Below are 20,918 nucleotides of genomic sequence, written 5' to 3' on the forward strand. Positions count from 1 at the left end.
TCATCTCAACCTTAACTCCACTTTCCTCTCCACCTGTCTTAACATTTAACCCATTACTAATTCAAAAACCTGTCTATCTCCTCCTTAAATTTACTCAATGTCCCAGCATCCACTACATGCTGGAGTAGTGAATTCCAGATTCATGACCCGTGGAGGGAAGTAAACTCTCCTCTTCTCTGTTTTAATCCTGCTACCCGTTATCCTAATTTTCCAACCTCTCATTCTAGATTGCACCACCGAAGAAACATCCTCTCTATGTCCACATGCTACCAAGTAAGCTTTTGAAATCAGAAGCAATTCATCATTTCGAGATTTGAGCCAGATGCTTCACCATATTTCCGAACCACCTGGGCAAGAACCAGCAAAGTTGTATTTTATTTCCTGGATGTGCCCATTATGCCCATTGATGTAAATGCACACTGACTATAGAGATTTAATGCCATGAGCCAGAATCCCACCTCATTTAACGGTGGACTCTGACATCAATTCTATCATGTGATAGTTTCCTTCCTAGTGGAATAAAAAGGTTAACTATGCAATTAATTCTAATAATATTACCTGAGTGTGTGCATAACGAACTATGTCATGTTGACATCAGATCATTTGGAACTGTGAGCTGTATAAAGATGTCCTTTCTTCCTGTGTATATAAATAATAAAGGCTATTGAAATTCCTTCACAAATTTGTGAACTACCATTTATCAAAGACCTGGATGTGATCTTACTACATGGTAGAAAGCAGTGACCAGATGCACAGGATTGGAGGCAAACTTCAATGGAATGCAGACTAGCAGGAGAAAGGTACAATGGGTGAATGACATTATTCCAACAACATTTTTAAATATGTGCCTTTGTCTTTCCTGAACTCCTTTCTTCTCTCACACAAGATTTTCTAAAAAATGTTCCTCCTTATTGTTTACCTATTTGTCAGCAAACCTTCCTTTGTTGCTAGCCAGTGGTCTCCAGCTATCCGTATGTCTGATCCCACCTGTCAACCTGCAATTGCATCTGCCTGCTGCAAGCTGGCTGCTGAGTCCCAGCAGGTAAAATATCTTGAATCTTAAAGCTAACATCGTGACTGCATTTTGCACTGTCATCATCGTCTGTCCTTCTGAAACTTGCTGTGAGTTAAAACTGACCCTAGGGATTATGGATTGTATAGCATTAATTTATTTGGATAATTTGATAAGTGCTTTGAAGGGCATATCTTGAGAATATACCCTGAGAACTTATTGTTGTACTCTTTTGCGTACAAGTATGTTCTCTGTGTTGCTGACAAATATATAGCCTTTGAAAAGGAGATGTTATAGTCACTATATTCTGTTCAATGTGACTATGTGACTGATGAAACTGGATAGCAAGTTACTTTTCAGCACCTTATCATTCAGAATGATATGCCCAATATTAAATAATTTCATCATATTCTCACTAGTATCATCATAAATTGAAAACAAACACAGATTAATTTTAACACAGCTATCTTCTGAATAAGTAAAGCAATTGATCAGCGATAGGTAAATGCTTTTCTCTCTGCAATCTATTAAGTGATCTAAAGGAATTTCATCAACTATGTCTCATGTTATGGACAATTTCCTCCTCTGGTGTCCCCTTCAAATTTGGAAATGAAATAAATTATGTTTTTTTTTCTTTCTTCACCTGCCAGCTTTCCCTCCTGAAATTTCACCATTATTCTCTGTAGAGGCACACAGTTGTTCCCTGTTCAGCTCCATGAGCTTTCACAGTTTTTTGATATCAAATTTAAGTGATCATTCTTTGTACATGAGTCATAATATGTACTGTGACCTAAATGCTTTTCCATTGTGTGGTTCCATTGGAGCAGCTTTACTGCAAGATCTTTAATCCCTGAAGTACACCGTTCTAATCCCAGCAATATTCTTGCTCTCTATTGGACACTCACTGGTAGATAGGAAAATCTGATGCTGCTGTATTGTATTTAATTGCATTATTACAAATCAGAAAGCAAGCAATTGAAAGATTTACTGAAAGAGGTAGGTCTTAAGTATATCTGTACTGAACTCATTCTCACAGTCCTCAGTAGAGGTTTAGTTTTCAAACAAGTGGGAAGTGACAGAAAATCTTAACAGATGCAGGGGAAGAAATCTACAAAGAGAATGATATGGACCTAATGGAAGAAAATGAGCTCAGTGATCAATATCATTTCCACCAATCCTCTCTTGACAAGTCAGTAACAAAAACATTCAAAGAATTTAGATAGTCTTCCAGGGGAGAGCATGCAGTCACCGATTCTACCGTGAGGACAACATAATAAACATATTTCACATCTCCAATCCTTCACACTGCCTTGAAAACCAGTTATTATTCATATATATGCTCACACTTTTATATAAATAATTTAGACGTGGGATCAGAAGCACAATTTCAACATTTGCAACTATGTCAAGTCTCCCATATTGTTGAATAGTAAACTTCATTATGTAGAACAATGAGTTAAGAAATTTTGGCAGGAAAAAGTAGGGAGATCGTATACTGCTCATAAAGGAAGTATCTCAGTACTATTGAGGAAGAGGGAGCTATGGGATAGATGCACAGATATCTGTCATCTGTTAAACATTGTCCATAAGAAAAGTTATCAACTGGATAACTCGAGCAAATAGGCATCGATTTGAGTCATCTGTGGACAGTGACTTGGCTGATGACATACAGCCTGAAAGATCAGTGACACTGAATTGGTATTTACGGGAAATGATGGGATTCAGATCTACATCATAGTTTCACAAAAGAAATACGACATTTTCTTTGGCTCGTGTGAGGCTTTGATGTCTTTCTTGGAAGAATAAGTATATAGGTATTTGCTGGTGGATGTCAAAATGTGCCTGTATTACTAGTTTTCAGTCTCCTCTTCTTTCAGTCATTCTTCAAAAGAGATAAAACAAAAGATTAGTGAGGGTAACACAGGCAGTTTTTGTTGCATGAATGTTTGCAGCATAGGAAAAGAAGACCCAAGCACAATAAACAATGCTGAATCTATGAACAAGATTTAGATAAATATATATAAGTACACAGAGCAAGGACTCTAAAACTAAGTTACAATAAAGAAAATTCTCTATAATTCTAATTCTGCCTGTGAACAGTTGCCTAAGAATCCATACTAGGATTCTTAGCAATTGGCAGGTCAGAGAGAGCAATAGAGCAAAGCTGAACATCTCATGTGCCAGGAGCATTTATGTTTGATTTACATGGTCGAAAGTATTTGGGTAGATGTTTCCACCACTCAGTCTCACTACTAAATAAAAATGTTTGCCAGCACTATTGCATTGAGATTTCAGCAGAATGCCTTGCTAACCACTTTCCTTTTCTGCTCACCCAAAATTGATTCAACAAGCAAATGCACAGATGGATAACAGTACATCATTCTGATTGTCCACAAGATCAGTTGAGTTCAATCAGCATTTATTCAGTATGCACGTGTGCTTACGTTCTGACAAAATGCAGTAATCAGCAGCAAGCAATCTAGCTGACTATATTACTCTCTGACTTAACCTGGACCAGATCATTTGGCATTACCAGCTAATTCACTACAATCTGGAGAATTCTCATCTGTGTGCTTTAATAACATATCACCAGAGAGTTGGCATTATCCACTTGATCATTAAGACTTTGCATTTGGAAAGATGTCTTGACATGATGGTAGTTAGTTTAACAAAAATAATTGAAAGAGACATAGAAGCAAGCTCGAGAGGCTGAATAGCCTACTCCTATTCTTATGTTCCTTTGTTCCTGTTGTTGGCATTCTTAATATCGACGTGGAAAAGCGAGTCCATGGAGTAAGGAACTGGCCTTGTTGTTGAATTAAAAATCCACACTGTTCATTCTCTATGTATTTACTATGTATGCAAGAAGTTTAAATTCAGAATGAAATATTCTACAGCACCTTCAGCCCAGTGGAAAATCATTTTGCAGTAGCAGCAACTATTCAATGATTGAAAAATCTCCAGTGTGTACAGCCTCATACAATAAGATGAATCAACATATTTAATGTTTAGCAACAGGGATGGCTTCCTAGAATTTTCAAGCTACTGAAGTGGGATCACCCATAAAATGTTTCATAAGCAAAATCTTTGTTTCAAAATTGATAGCTCCTTCAATATATTGATGACATTTATGATATGCAAAATACTGAAATAAAAACTCAATTAACTGGTTGTTATTTTCCATCACAGAACATGAATGAGTAAACTACATATCTACTTCAACACTGAACAGTGACTAGGAGGATGATGGGTCTTCATTTCTCTCTTGTGCAAGAGCGCTTGAAGAAAGAAGACATCAGAAATGGAGGATAAGGCATAAAGTTACTTGGACAAAGGGGAGTGTTTGACATCTGCTAAATAACTTCAATGTGGTTTGCAGCTGAGTTGTTAATGATAGTCTTTTCAGCTTTTCTCACACACAATTTAAAAGGAACAGGGAGAAATTTTGTACTGAAGGGAAGTGAAGCTTCTTTCCTCTAAAAATGTATTTCCGAATTAAATAGTCTTAATTATTGTTACAAATATAATATTTAATTTTAAGGTTATCTATAAAATCATTTAGATCATACATGACAATGCAAAACAGAAAGAGACAATTTGATCCACCATTTTATGCCACTGTTTGTGATGTATATGAGCCAGAGGCATAACCCTCTATTCCCTTAATTAACAATCTTCCCCTTTATTTATATTATCTTTTTCAACTACTTGCTAGATTACAGAATGCATGGAAGGTGGCATATGACTGAGCATGGCGAAGCCTGAGCAAATTAGAGTCAATGGAAATCAAGGGAAGTTCTCCAATGGTTGGAGTCAAACCTGGCACAAATAAGTGTGGCTGTAGTTGTCAGTGATCAGTCATCTCAGCCCCAGGACATCTCTGCAGAACTTCCTCAGGGTAGTGCTCAACTATCTTCAGCTGATTCATCATTGACCTTCCCTTAATTGTAAGGTCAGAGTGGGAATGTTCACCAATAATTGTATAATGTTCACCACCATCCACAACTCCTCAGATACTGAAACAAGTCCATGTCAAAATCCATTAAGAGCTGGATCATATCCATGCTCAAGCTGAAAAGTAGTAACTAACATAGAGTCATGGAGATGCATAGTATGGAAACAGACCCTTCAGTCTAACTCATCCATGCCAACTAGATATCCTAAATTAATCTAATCCCATTTGCTTGCACTTGGCCCATATCCCTCCAAACTCTTCCTAATCATACACCTATCCAGGGGTTTTAAATGTTGTAGTTGTGCCACGCTTCACCACTTCCTCTGGCAGTTCATTCCATAAATGCACCACCCTTAGCGTGAAACATTGCCCCTTAGGTCCCTTTTAAACCTTTCCCCTCTCACTCTAAACCTATGCCCTCTAGTTCTAGACTGCACTAACCCAGGGAAAAGACCTTGTCTATTTACCCCATCCATGCCCCTCATGATTTTATAAACCTCTATAAGGTCACCTCACAGGCTCCAAAGCTCCAGGAGAAACAGTTCCACCCAATTCAGCCTTACCTACAGCTCTGACCTTCCCAATATGGCAACATGCTTGTAAATCTTTTCTGAAACCTTTCAAGTTTCACATCATCCTTCCTATAGAAGGGAGATCAGAACTGCACATAAAATTCCAAAGTTGGCCTAACCAATGTCCTGTATAGTTGCAAGATGACCTCCAAACTCGTTTACTCAATGCTCTGACCAATAAAGGAAAGCATACCAAACACCTTCTTCACCATCCAATCTAGCTGAGAGTCCACTTTCAAGGAACTATGAATCTGCATTCCAAGGTCTCTTTGTTCAGCAATACTCCCTAGGACCTTACCATTAAGTGTGTAAGTCCTGACCTGATTTGTCTTTCCAAGGTGCAGCACCTCACATTTATCTAAATTAAACTTCATCTGCCACTCCTCAGCCCATTGGCCCATATGGTCAAGATCCAGTTATACTCTCAGGTAACCTTCTTCGCTGTCCACTACACCGCCAATTTTGATGTCATCTGCAAACTGCTAACTATATCTCAGATGTTTACATCTGCATCATTTGTATAAATGATGAAAGATAATGGACCCAGCACTGATCCTTGTGGCATACCATTGGTCACAGGCATCCAGTCTGACAAGATACCCTCGTTGTTGTGGTTCTGTTCGCTGAGCTGGGAATTTGTGTGTCAGACGTTTCGTCCCCTGTCTAGGTGACATCCTCAGTGCTTGGGAGCCTCCCGTGAAGCGCTTCTGTGATCTTTCCTCCGGCATGATGCTGGAGGAAAGATCACAGAAGCGCTTCACGGGAGGCTCCCAAGCACTGAGGATGTCACCTTGACAGGGGACGAACATCTGCAACACAAATTCCCAGCTCGGCGAACAGAACCACAGCAACGAGCACCCGAGCTACAAATCTTCTCACAGACTTTGAAGACACCCTCCACCAGCACGCTCTGTTTTCTACCTTCGAGCTGGTTCTGCATCCAAATGGCTAGTCCTCCCTGTATTTCATGTGATCTAACCTTGCTAACCAATCTGGCATAGGAACCCTTTGAACACCTTATTGAAGTCCATATAGATCACTACATTTTCCCTGTAACCTTTGATTCCCCTACTTATCAAGAATCTATCTGAGGTTTAAATACATTCATGGACTCTGCCAGTACAGCTCCCTCTGACAAGGAGTTCCAAAGATTCACAACTCTCTAACAGAAGAAATTCTTTTTCACCTCAGACTTAAATTGATGCCCCTTTTTCTGAAATGTTGCCTTCTGGTCTTCGGCTCTCCCATGAGGAGAAACAGCCTCCTAGTCTTTACCCTGTCAAGCCCCTTACAAATCGATACGTTTCAATGAGATCACCTTTATTCTTCTAAACTCTAGTGAGTAAAGTCCCAAGTTGTTTAATCTTTGCCCATAGCAGCGGTCACTTGAGTGAAACTTTTCTGAAATACTTCCAATGAAATAGTATCTTCCCTTAAAAAAGGGGATTAACGGGTACTCACAGTGCTCCAAATGTTGTCACACCAGCACCTTGGACAATTAAGTCTTCCCTACTCTAATGCTCCAACCCCTTTGTAATAAGGGTCAACATTCCATTCACCTTTCTGATTATCTACTGTACCTGTGTGCTATCTTTCTGTGTTTCATGCATAAGTACTCCCAAGTCCTTTTGTGTTGCAACTTTCTGCAAGTTCTCTCCATTTAAATATTATTTTGTTCTTTTGTTCTCCCTTCCAAAATGAATAATTTCTCAATTTCTCACATTATACTTTCTTGACTTAGAAATTCACCGTTGATCCTTCAGTGGGTCAAAGAGTCATGGAGTTCTCTCCTCAGCAACATTTTGGGTTTGCCTACAACAAAACAACTGTAGCAGTTTAAAAAAGCAGTTCATGACCACTTTCTCAAGGATGATTAGGGAATGACAATAAATGTTCACATTCCAGGAGGATATTAAAAATAAAACTCTCAACACTTTTGGGGTAAAGAAGATTTTACTAAATTCCAAATTGGATTTCCTGGTGAGTACCTTGAATTTTGCTTTTTCCCCAAGTGGAAATATTGGGCTGAATTGAAGACATCTAATTGTGGACCCTGAATTGGATGGCAATGCCAGTTGGATCAAATATTGCTAACCAACCACAGTCACCAGTTAACAACCTCCAGATGAAATCTTGTGCTACTCCCCATGGAGGTCAAAAATAGATTAAGGACCTTAATTAGACAGGAGCTCAGAATGTAGACAGTGGGATGAACTTTGAAATTAAGTTCACTGAACTTTGAAGACAAGTTGAACTTCCTAACAGTAAACATCAGGAAGTCCTTTATTATGCATTTGCTTATCAGGAGTACTCATTAAAAGGGTAGCTCACTGGAGTCAAATTCCTCTTCCCAACAAAAGTGTACATGATCAGACAGTTGCTGACAGAAGACCTGCTAAAACAGACTTCATCCTTTGGAATAAGTAGAGCTTTGTCTTTCGACCCAATCATTTTTATGTCAGAATTTAGATTGAGATTTGATGTTGATAGTCCGAGCTGCATTAAGATTGGACAAGTGCAATGTTGGTGAAGTATAGAGTGGAGGTTGAATGACAGAGTAAGAAAGAGGGAACCATCTGATGGGTGAACAGTGGAATGGCCAGGATGTGGAGCTGCAGGCATCCCTCTGAGAGCCTGAGTATGCTCCTGGCTTAATGGGGACAAATGATGGACTGGGGTGCTATTTTAATATGGTGCCTGCAACTTCAACCTTGCATGGTCACTGGTCCCACAGGATTCACTGGCCTCCTTCCATGTGGTATGAGCTGAGAACTGTGTGATCACATGAGAAGAGTTAACACACCCCTAGCCAAGGTGGGACCCACTTCCATGCCAGAAGCCAAGCTTGGGGAGAACATTGGAGGTTTTCTCCCTCCAAGTATGGGGCCAGCTGACTACTCCAAGGGAGGGTCAGGAGGTGCAGACCTCAAACACAGCTGCCAACATTACATGGTCTGGCACCATCTTTTAGTGCCTGCCGGAATTTCCTGCAGGGATATCAATGTGTCTCTTTTGCCCTTGACACCAGTGAATATCAATCTTAGTGCACATCATTGCATTAATATGCAACTGCAAAATCAAAGTTTTGGAAAGGCAAGGCACTGTTGCTTAGTTTGTGGTTCAAGCCATTTAATACTGAGGCAAATGTCATAAAGCATGGGAATAGCAAAGATCATAAAAAGAATTTCCCCATGGTTCTGCAATGTGCCACTGCAGATTTCCCTCCAGCTGGACTGGGAATGTTGGGCTATATTGTGCTTTGTGGAGGTAAAGGAGATATCATCACACATTACCAAGGAAATGGAGATGCAGGGTCCAGTGGAAATCACCAACCTTCTGGTCCAGCACCACGATGGGGTCCAATATTGTGAACTCCTGTAACTGCAAGGTTAAGTTTGACAGAAAGCACTTACAGATGTAACTGTCAGCACAGAAGGTAAAAGCTGAAAAAGACTGGCAAATGAGATGTATTTGTCCAACTCAGCCTGTGTCTGGAGTTCCAGAATGACTAGCATATTCATTTTCAAGTACTATTACTTTATCCTGGTACTTCTTTCTGTCGGATAGTCAAAAAGTGAACGATTTCAAAATAAGAGGGATCTGATGGAAATTGATTGAGATGAAAGGATTGTCCCTGAAGTTTGGCATTATGTGGGTCACGGATATTTGCAGCTTATTATGAGGCTGCTGTGAGCGGTTGTGTGAGAGAGGCACATGAGGAGGACCCATCAGCATGCTGGGGGTACCAAGTGAGGAAGGTGAGAGAAATATATTGCCTGGAGATCCACCTGACCCTTCAGCTTGCAGGAGGAAAGGGTCCACAATGTCATGGTAATACAGTTTAGACACTGCTGTCCAGTAGGAGGATATCTAAGCCACAACATTCCCTTCTGCCATCCTCTAAAGCAGATACATTCACGTCGGTGTGAAGTTGATTGCAAATATGGCTACTGTTCATGCAATCCGGCCATTACATCACTGTTGTCAGGAATGGCTAACGGACACTATGATAGCTGAGGGTCTTACCCTTTGAGGGCTGCTGGAGGTCCTGCCCAATCTGCTGATAGAATTCTGGCATTGATTACACTGCACCTACAACAGGTGCTGGGAAATACAGAGGAATAGCTGATAAAGCTGACAAAGCCATTCTGCTAATGTGCATGGATCATGGAATAGCCTAATCAATTTTGTCATGTCTCCAATTTGTGTGTGCATAGCAGATTCAGAAGACCACTGCCAGGTATGAGTTCAGACCTCCATTTCTTTCCCATGATAATGAGCTGTGTTCAGAAGGGGTGAAACCACTGCAGTCTGATCCAGGGCATGAGAAATCTGGACCAAGTAGTTAGAGAGACACTGTTCCCACAGACAGAAATATTCAAGGACCAGAGGACACCCCCAGTCTAACAAGCCTGGTAAAAGAAGCAATGATGACTTCAGGAATAAAACCTAAATACTGTGGATGCTGGAAATCTGAAGTAATAACAGAAAGTGGTGAAGAATCTCAACTGGTCTGGCAGTAACTGCAAATGTAGAAAAGATTTAATGGTCTAGTGTAGATAGGAGCTATGCACTGGCAACTCAGTACAAGCTTCTCGAAGGCAGTTCGAAATGGGTACCAAAGAAACACTTTTCTTTTTTAAAAAATTACATATTTACAAGTGGCAGCATCTTTAACTTTGGAAGTGCTTCGTTATCAATGGCTGATCTCTTTCTGAGGCACCACTTCAGGCTTTGAAACTAAGAAGAGTTTAGATGTGCAGATACTTACATTTACTGAATTATAGAATCCCTACAGGCTGGAAGCAGGCCATTCAGATAAATGAGTCCACACTGACCCACCGAAGAGCATCCCATCCAGACCCATCTTATTACCGTAACCCTGCATTACCCCTGGCTAATCCATCTATCCAGCACATCCCCGGACAAAATGGTCAATTAAGCATGGCCAATCCATCTTCCCTGCAAGTCTCTCGACTGTAGGAGGAAACCGAGGAGACTCATGCAATCGTTGGGAGAATGTGCAAACTTCACACAGCCACTCAAGACTGGAATTGTACCTGGGTCCCTGACACTGTGAGGTAGCAGTGCCAACCACTGGGCTACCGTGCCATCAGAAATTGTGATTAAGAGCATTATAGCACTGCGAAAAAGCACAGGAAACAAATTTAGGGTTAGGTTTTGCTAAAGCTCTAATAAACACTCTGTTGCTGCCTCATCTTCACCATCTCCCTCAGCATGTTCTATTTGTCTAAGTTTATGATGTTTTCTGTTCAAGTGCTCTCAGGATTTTCTATAATGTTAGTCTTCATTAGCTCTTGTATTTATGTAGTACCTTGTGAGGCAAAAAAAAGCCAAAAGGTGTGAACAACTGTGCTCCAAGCTATTGAGAAAGTGAAGTTCCTCTTTGTCTGGGGATTTTAAATCTGTCACAATCCTGAATATCCTTCCAGCTTTCCCAGCAGCAATGCTCAGTGTCCAACAGCAAAGCAAACCTAGTGCTGGCACATGTGAAACATTCAATAATGGGCCACAATAGTGAGATCAGCCTGCCACTGAAAAATCATTAGTTTGACCCGACTTAAAATACTCTGTGGAATAACTGGCAGAAGGAAATCTCAGCTGTTGAAAGGATACAAAGGAAGGCAGCTAGAATGATTGAGGGGTTAGAACAATCACCATGGATTGGCCTCCAAAGGGTATTTGTTTAATAGCAGGCAATTCGAACTTTCTTAAAGCAGTATGTTCTGATTCCCTGAATAAATACATAAAATCTAAAAAACAATGAATGCTATTTTCTGAAATAAAACAACTGCAGATGCAGGAGATCTGATATAAACAAAATCAGAAATTGCTGAAGGATCTCAATGGATCTGGCAGCATCTTTGAAGAGAAAACAGAGTTAATGTTTCGAGTCCATTAATCCTTCCTCAGAATGCTGCCAGACCTGCTGGGTTTCTCCAACAATTTCTGGTTTCAATTGATACTTTCTTGTTGGAATGACTCTTTTATTTACATCAGTCGTCCTTTGCTGTGAAATCTTGCAGAAGATCAGAGGGCTTTCTCCCTCTCCTGATCAAAGATCAATCTGTTACATTGCCATTTTGCAAGGATAAAAATCTGGCAAAGAAAGATAAATTGACTACCAAGTTGTCTTATACTTCATATTTCACTGCTTACCACTGTTGATTCCTTACAGATGATGGCAAGTTGAAATCAATCTATAGCCAGCACAGTTGATCATTATTAACATCACACCATCTAATCTTCAGATTTCTCCTTTCTTTGTTAGATTAGATTAGATTACTTACAGTGTGGAAACAGGCCCTTTGGCCCAACAAGTCACACCGACCCGCCGAAGCGCAACCCACCCAGACCCATTCCCCTATGTTTACCCCTTCACCTTACACTGCAGGCAATTTAGCATGGCCAATTCACCTAACCTGCACATTTTTGGACTGTGGGAGGAAACTGGAAACTCCACACAGTCAGTCGCCTGAGACAGGAATTGAACCTGGGTCTCTGGTGCTATGAGGCAGCAGTGCTAACCACTGTGCCACCCACAAACATCATTCAGTCTACAACTTCATTTAGATGCATCTCAGAATTTGCAAAAACAGTTTGATAAAACTCATTTTTTGGCTTTATTTTCAGTGTGTTGCTGAAAAAATATCTGAGGTTTGTGATGCTGGGTAACGTGTGCCCATTATTTCCCATGCCGATAGTATACAGACTTTATGAGGTCAGCTCACTGAAATGAATATTATGTGCAGCCAGGGCTAAATACACTGTTGAGTGGCAGCATGCCTGAGCAGAGGATGAAAAGTCAAGCAAGGTTGGAACAAGTTAAAGCCATGTCTTAAAGAGCAGATGCATTGTGACTGTGGCAGGTGGTGCAAGGTATTCTCAGTTTAGCCTGGGGAACATGCAAAATAGGAGAAAATGGCAGGGGTGGGTGTCCAGGATTTTCTAACACTGTACAACTTGTGCAGTTGCAGTTCAGTCCCATGGACCTAACACTCATTTTTCTTTCCTTACAGGACATGGTGATATAACATTGAGTGTGCTAAGTAATTTTGGCTATGTGTCTTTACACCAATGGAAAGGAAAGTAGTCTCCATCACTGGAGCAGCCATGACTAAGGCCATGGCAAGCTGTAGAACTGAAAACGCAAAGCTCATAGTATGTTTCTTGGTAATCCTTGTCAAATCACATTATTGTTTTATCCAAATATCACTTCTGATTCACAACATTTAAGCAGGATTGTCTATGCTCCCACCCCCATATCTCACCATGTTATTAGATTAGATTCTTTACAGTGTGGAAACAGGCTATTCAGCCCAACAAGTCCACACCGACCCTCGGAAGGAAAACCCACCCAGACCAGTTTCCCTTAGACTAATGCACCTAAAGCTGTCTTATACTTCATATTTCACTGCTTACCACTGTTGATTCCTTACAGATGATGGCAAGTTGAAATCAATCTATAGCCAGCACAGTTGATCATTATTAACATCACACCATCTAATTTTCAGATTTCTCCTTTCTTTGTTAGATTAGATTACTTACAGTGTGGAAACAGGCCCTTCGGCCCAACAAGTCCACACTGACCCGCCGAAGCGCAACCCACCCAGACCCATTCCCCTACATTTACCCCTTCACCTTGCACTGCTGGCAATTTAGCATGGCCAATTTACCTGACCTGCACATCTTTGGACTGTGGGAGGAAACTGGAGCACCCGGAGGAAAACCACGCAGACACGGGGAGAATGTGCAAACTCCACAGACAGTTGCCCGATGTGGGAATCAAACCCAAGTCCCTGATGCTGTGAGGCAGCAGTGCTAACCACTGAGCCATCTTGTACCTTTCTCTTTTCAAATGCCCAACAAATACAAAATGACTGTGCATAAATGAAAGAGATGGAAGAGCAAAAAGATGGCGATCAAGAAAAGGCATCTTCATTTCCTCTTGCAGCCACCAACTCAGATATTGAATAGCAGAGGGTAGATTAGAGGAGAAATCTGCACAAACTGGGACAAAGTGGGCATGTGCAGCTTACCAAATGGGCAGTGGAAAGGGTTCCCGAGGTGTCAACTCAGCAACGGGCAGGTCACATTGGAATTTTGTTGCAGATGAGGTTTTAGTTGTAATCAGAAAAGCTGATAAGCTAGCACAATGTAATGCTCAGCAGGTCTGTTAGAAATCTGTTAAAGAGCAGAGATGGTGGAAGGTGTTGTTGGTGGAAGATGTCCAGGATGGAGATCTGGAGGAGCGGGTGATGAGATGGAGTTGCCAGGTATTCACTGTGACATTCATGTCAGGAATTCTCAGCTTGTTTGTGGTGAGTGGTAGACAGGAAGCTACAGATTAATGAGGTGAGTGGTGTAGTTAATGAGGCTGTTATCAATCAAAAGTCTCTGTTGGCATATATTTCACTGCTGCCTCGTGAGAATCTCATCTGGACATCTGGAACTTAATTCGAAAATGCCACTAGTTGCTCCTGATATTGATTGTAAACTCAATGGACTTGTTCCAAGATTTCACACCTAAGACCATGTTGCTCACCACTTTTTAAGATTCTGATCTGTATACCTGTCTCTCTTGTGTGGGGGGATCACGTGGTCTCCAGTAATAGCTAGTTGCCTCCCACTCACCTTATTTTGCAAATTCCCTTATTGAAAGAAAAAGGGAAGATTCACCTTTCAAGGTTCTGTGAGGGGTGAATCCTCAACCAGTGAGTAAAACCTGAACATCAGTATGCAAACAAATGTTTTTCATCATCAAAAAATTAAAAGGAAAAAAAGCAAATCACTATATCCTGTTGTCGAGACTGATGCATTGAACTGTGTTTCACTGATTATTTATTTTCTTTTTTCCACCCTTAGTATCAACATCATATCTGTCTTTTTACACCTGTCTGTATTTGAGAGAGGGAGTTTAAGAAGCAATAATGCTTAAGTAATAGTTATAAGTTAGCAATTCACAGTAATTCATTGCCACTGATTAAAGACAATTTGTTTATAATAAAGTTATGGACAGAAACCTGGTGAGTGTTTTTTAACCTCAGATCATCATTTGGATAAATTGAGGATTTTGAATGGCTTGACTAAATCTTTTCACCTGGAAATATCAGGACTAGATTATCAGCATATTACATTAATAAGTCATAACATGGCACGGTGATTCAATGATTAGCACTGCTGCCTCCCAGCACCAGAGTCCCAGGTTCAATTCCAACCTCAAGCAACTGTCTATGTGGAGTTTGCACATTCTTCTTGTGTCTGTGTGGGTTTCCGCCTCCCACAGTCCAAAGATGTGCAGCTTACGTGAATTGGCCATGCTAAATTGCCATAGTGTTAGGTGCTTTAGTCAGAGGGGAAAAAAGGTTTGGGTGGTTACTCTTCGAAGGGTTGGTGTGGACTTGCTGGGCCAAAGGCCCTGTTTCCACACTGTAGGGAATCTCATCTGATATGCTCAATACAAACAAGAAAAGGTAAGTATTGTTTTGGTTTCTTCTTTGTGATCAGATGTTATCAGACGGTAGATTAGAGGAGAAATCTGCACAAACTGGGACAAAGTGGGCATGTGCAGCTTACCAAATGGGCAGTGGAAAGGGTTCCTGAGGTGTCAACTCAGCAAAGGGCAGGTCACATTGGAATTTTGTTGCAGATGAGGTTTTAGTTGTATTGAATTTTAACTTCTGTCATCTGATGGTTATACCTGAGACCTATCATGGATGAAAGTGGTCTTTAAAAATGAAGAAATGACTGCAGTGCTAACCTGACCAGAGATTGTGGCATACTTCATGAGATTCATGTGGAATAAACAAAATTGTGTGCATTGAAAATTTCATTTTTTTTTCTAATGATGTTGAAAGCAGGCAAATGAGCTTGCATCAAGAAATCAACACATCCTATTTCATTTACATCTGTATAATAGTTTCACATATTGAGAGATGAAAGCCTCACTTGCCAATTAGTTAGATTGGAAAGAAAACTCCACAATGTACACTGAACTGTATTTTAACAACCTTTCTTGAGCAGCTGACCTTTTAAACAACACTGATATCCCAGGAAGGAATAAAAGATAAAGTCTTGGCCACATAAGAACGTAAAAGAAAGAAGTACTCAAACCCAGCCCAGAATTCAATACAATCTGCCTCAGGCCTCAACTTCCCTTTCATGTCAACTCCTGATGCTTCTCAACTCCCGATATTTTGTAATCTATCTAAATCCTCTTTAATTTCTTTCAGTGATCTCATGTTCACAGCTTTCTGGGGTTGAGATAACAGGACATGCACTACCTTTTGGGAGAAGAAAAATTTCTTTGCATGCCCATTTTAAATGAGTGTCCTCCTTTTCTACAACTGTGTCCACTAATTTAAAACTCCCCCATGGAAACATTTTCTCAACATCTACCCTGTCAATAACAGAAACAAAAAGATCACCCACCATTTTCCTAAACTCAAATCAATAAAGGCCTAATCCTATTTAGCCATTCTTGTCAGGTCAATTCTTCATGCCAAAAATCAACTGAATGAAGTTTACTTCAACAGTTTCAAATGTCAGTCAGTATATTTATTTCTTAAATGTGGGAAACAAAATTGTTCACGATACCCCGGTGCAGCCTCATTAATGTGCTGTTTATTGTAACAAGACTTATTTATTTTCAAAATCCATCTCACAAGCAATAAAGGCCAAAATCTGATTTGTCTTCTTAATTACTTGCTGCAACTGCATGCTATTTTTGTGTTTCATGCTCAAGAATACCTTGACCCCTCGGTGCTGCACTGGTTTGGAGTATTTCTTCATTTAAGTAAAGCCTCCTTTTGACTGTGCCTACAAAATTGCATGACCTTACACCTTCCTATAATAAACTTTTTTTTGACCAGTGACTATTTATATCCCTTTGCTGACTTGATATGTCTTTATCAAGTCATGCGTGCCACATATTTTTGTAACATCATCAAATTTAGATACATTACACTGTGCTGATTTCACATCATAGCCAATTGCACCTGTCTCATCACTCAACACCACATTGATACCTTCATTCATTAACAAAACTTCCCCATCTCCTTTATCTTCTTTGCCTACTTTTCTGGAACATTATATACCCTTAACTATTGAGTTCCCTCCAACCAGGTCACCCTGCAACCATGTCTCCAAAATAGCTATTTATTTATTTATTTCTATTTGCATTGGCAACTCATCTGCCTTGTTACAAATGCTGCAAACATTCATTCAAAGAACCTTAGCTTTTAACCATGATTAATAGTCCTTGTTCTGATTTTTTCTGCACTCTTCTGCTAACATTTTCTACCTCTTCCTGTGACATTTTGAAACATTGAAAAACTTTGATCATCATTTATCTTTTCACTATCCTCCACCTTAACTCTCTTGTTGCTTTTTGTACCTTTTTTAAACTTCCATTCGACTGAACTCCCCACTCCATTACTAATCAGTTTGAAGCCCTATTTACAACCCTAGTTATACAATTCACAAGGACACTGGTCCCAGGATGATACAAAGGAAGCCTACTTCAACTGAACAGCTCCCCCTTTCCTCAGGTCCATTCTCCATGTGCTCAATTCAGTCACTTTGATTTTTAAAAAATCTGCTTTAAAGCTATAGCTTGTGGCTGCAACAGCTGACAGACTTCTGCGAGGTTGTCCTTCATGAAGCCATGACAAACGGCACACTATTCTTCATTGAGGTTCAGATAGAAGGCTTGCTCCTTAAATTTCCTATCAATATTTAGATAAGCTATGATGTCCTCCTGAAAATCCGACTCATCAACCTTTCCCTTCTTCCAGCACCTTTCGCTGCATTGCCATGGCTTATTTATCCTGTCATGCCACATTCCAAGGAAGATGCATACTATTGGAGATTTATGCAGATTCCTTGAAATCAGGGCAATGACATTTTAAACATCTGTTTTGTTTGTTCATTCATGAAATATGGGCATTGTTGGCTATACTAGAATTTATTACCCATCACTAATTGCCCTGAGGTGAGTTATGAATCAACCACATTGCTGTGGGTCTGGAGTCCCATGTAGGCCAAACCAGGTACAGATAGCAGATTTCCTTCTCAAAACAGCATTAATGAATGAGATGCTTTTTGAGATAATTGGAAATGGTTATATGGTAGCCATTCATCTGACTTTTTATTCTGATTCCTTTTCAAATTGAATTTTGATTTCTCCATCTGCCTTGGTGGAATTCAAACCGTTGTTCCAAGGATTTTAGCCTGGGGTTTGAGATTATTAGTGAAATTACCACTCCATCATTACCTTTGCTCTATGCTTACTTCAGTAAACAGCAAACACAACTTCAACTAATGGAACTCAGCAACAATTAACTTGAAAGTAATTGATTATTTCTTTGCAGACCGTAGGTGCTGGGGGTCCTTTCAACTGCTGAATGGATGCACAATTGCATTGAACTTTTTATGCCAAAAATGAATTAAATCTCATCAAGTCTGGCAACATCTGTGGAGAGAAGGCAGAGGTAAGATTTTGAGTCCAGTTACCCTTCTTTGTGTCTTATATCTAGCATCCACAGTGAAATAGCTCCACAGAGACTGGTATCCCATCACCAAATCGCCCTTTATTTACATGTGGAAAGTCCTTAACACTGATCCAGCTTCCTCAGAGCCAGCTCTCAGAGTGTCAGGATGTCTGACATTCCTGGTTTTAATCTGTCAGCCAGGGATCCCTGATTGGATCAGATTAACAGCCCCAGTCAGGGAACTCATATTCTATGCAGTCCACCTGGCTGACCTTGTTATAATCACTTCACACAGTTCTTTGTTTCTTTTTGGTTTTATAAATTAAATCTGTTGGATAAAATGAATTTTGCTAACCATAGAGGAAGGCCAAGATAAGACCTACACATTTAATCTCCTGAGAGAGAAAGGAACAGATCATATTTGCTGAATGGGGAATGAAAATAAAATAATAAGCACTAATGAATATGCAACGAGCAAAGTAATGAGTATGATTAAATCAATGGAAAAAATAGCTAATAAAAGAGCAGAAATTGCAATGGGGATATTTCATTACTAAGCATATGAACAGAGATATTAATAGAGAGGTGAAGATTACATGTGAACTATTTTCTTAGCCAATTTTCTTCCCACATCCACAGAAGACACTGATGCTGTTAACAGCATTGTTTTATCCAAATAACCATTCTACATGCCTTACCATGGTAGGGTAGCGTTGGTAAGTTGTTATGATGCAGATTACAATGAAATCTGACCTCTGCCCTCATTTACATTTATCCATGTATCTGTTTCAGGATGCTTTACAAGATAGTGGTGAAGAAGATAGAATCCCAGATGACTTTATCGTGTCCTGATTTCAAGGACCTTTGAGGCTTATTGTAAAATTACTCCTCTCTCATTGCCTGAGATCAGATAATTCAGTAAAACCTGGAACAATGAGAATGGCTTTGTGCTCTTGATTATAGCAAATCATGTGCAAAGGATATGTTTGGGGAAGTTTTCTATTCATAATAATGTTTAATGGCTTCAGTGAGAAAATTGTTATACATAGTTAAAATCCGTAGTCAGTTCATGGGAGGGGATAGTCTTTTTAAGTGATCTCAAGTTCACAATCTTGCAAAAATTAAGGCTATTATTACTTAAAAGTAGTTTTGCAAATGTAATGGAAAACTAAAAAATAGGCAATTGAATGTCAAATTCAACCATCTGAATTTAAAACCAGGAACTCGATGAAGTAAAATAAAAAAAAGAGAAAATCACTGACTTAAAGCGGTCTACAATTAATTAACCATTTAGGTTAGCCAAACTTCGTAAAACCAAAGTGGAATAAACAGAATTGAACTGAGAGTAATATTTTTATCAAAATATACTGAAAAGCTCTCCATCCACTCAGGGCATGAAGAAGCCCTCATCTCCTGTTTTGATTTACACCTGTGTGATAAGTGTCACATGTCGGAGGTCAAGATACCTGGAACACATAAACCAGCCGTAATTCAGGGAGCTGCTTTGGGTTGAACAAAAGAGAATGGATTTGTGACTAAAAAAAAAGAGAAAGTTTTCTCTTTCTGCCACTCAAAAAGAAGAAGTGCCTGGTAACAGCTGATTAATCAGAAATATAAGAAAACCATGTACTCGAAGGACAACAGAAATATTCACTATTGAGGACTCAGAATATCAATGAAATGAACATAATCTCTGCTTAAAGCATTTACACTGCAAATGTATCTTAGGGTCTTCAACCTGTATATTTCTTTCATGTTCCTTTTGAAATGTGCATTATGCTGATTCAAATTCATATCTGTTTGCATGCATGTTTGATGTTACATTTTTATTTTCTTTCTTGAGATTGGTATCAAAACATTTTCTTTAATTCAAGATAATCATGCAATTGGCTTCTTATTGTTTCTAGTGAGCAAGTTAACTACATTCGGATGAGGAAAAGGGCTCTGGACAGGATGAGCCAACTGACCAAGGCACCATGGTGCAGAAGGCCATTCAAGAGGAGGGAGCTAATAGACAAGTAGTGGTTATAGGGGATTCTATAATTAGGGGGACAGATAGTATCCTTTGCAAGCCGGATCGGGAGTCTCGCATGGTGTGTTGCCTGCCCGGTGCCAGGGTGCGAGACATCTCCGACCGGCTTGAAAGGATATTGGAGCGGGAGGGGGAGGATCCAGTTGTTGTGGTCCACGTTGGTACCAACAACATAGGCAAGACTTGGGTGGAGGACCTGTTTGGGCATTACGAAGCACTAGGCAGGAAATTGAAGCACAGGTCCTCAAGGGTCATAATCTCCGGATTACTGCCCGAGCCACGTGCCAATTGGCATAGGGACAAGAAAATTAGGCAAGTAAACTAAGGGATTGGTGTGGGAAAGAGGGATTCCACTTCATGGGGCATTGGCATCAGTTTTGGAACAGGGGGGATCTGTACCGTTGGGACGGTCTCCACCTGAACCGATCAGGTACCAATGTTCTAGCGAATGGGATAAATAGGGTGGTCAGTAGGACTTTAAACTTCTGAGTTGGGGTGAAGGGAAAGTGAAAGCGACAGGGAGTATGGAGGTAAATGGCAAGATAAGCAGCAGGATAGCATGTTTCCAGGCGGATTTAAAATTGAGGCAGACTGAGAATGCAGTAAAAAGCAAGGATAACTTAGGACATATGACTTCCAACATCTCTAATGATAAGGAAGTTAGCATTAAGGCACTTTACCTGAATGCTCGTAACAATTATAACAAAGCCGATGAACTAATGGCACAGATAATAGTGAATAATTATGATGTAGTAGGCATCACAGAGACTTGGTTACAGGGGGATCAGGACTGGCAGTTAAACCTCCATGGTTTTTCAACTTATCAAAAAGACAG

The 20,918-nt window shown here is 40.1% G+C and overlaps 1 long non-coding RNA gene across 1 annotated transcript in view; it reads right to left on the reverse strand.

The window, feature by feature from the left end:
• Nucleotides 1–1,868: 1,868 nt before the first annotated feature.
• LOC122553223 overlaps nucleotides 1,869–20,918 on the reverse strand; it is a 22,546-nt gene continuing 3,496 nt past the window's right edge. Inside the window, exons 2-3 of the long non-coding RNA XR_006312646.1 lie at nucleotides 17,835–18,032; nucleotides 1,869–2,894 (exon numbers count right to left, since the gene is read on the reverse strand). This is a non-coding gene — a long non-coding RNA (uncharacterized LOC122553223). The remainder of the gene's footprint in view (nucleotides 2,895–17,834; nucleotides 18,033–20,918) is intronic.

The sequence above is a fragment of the Chiloscyllium plagiosum genome, chromosome 9 (genome assembly GCF_004010195.1).
Source record: "Chiloscyllium plagiosum isolate BGI_BamShark_2017 chromosome 9, ASM401019v2, whole genome shotgun sequence".
In the NCBI taxonomy this organism is placed as follows: Eukaryota; Metazoa; Chordata; class Chondrichthyes; order Orectolobiformes; family Hemiscylliidae; genus Chiloscyllium; species Chiloscyllium plagiosum.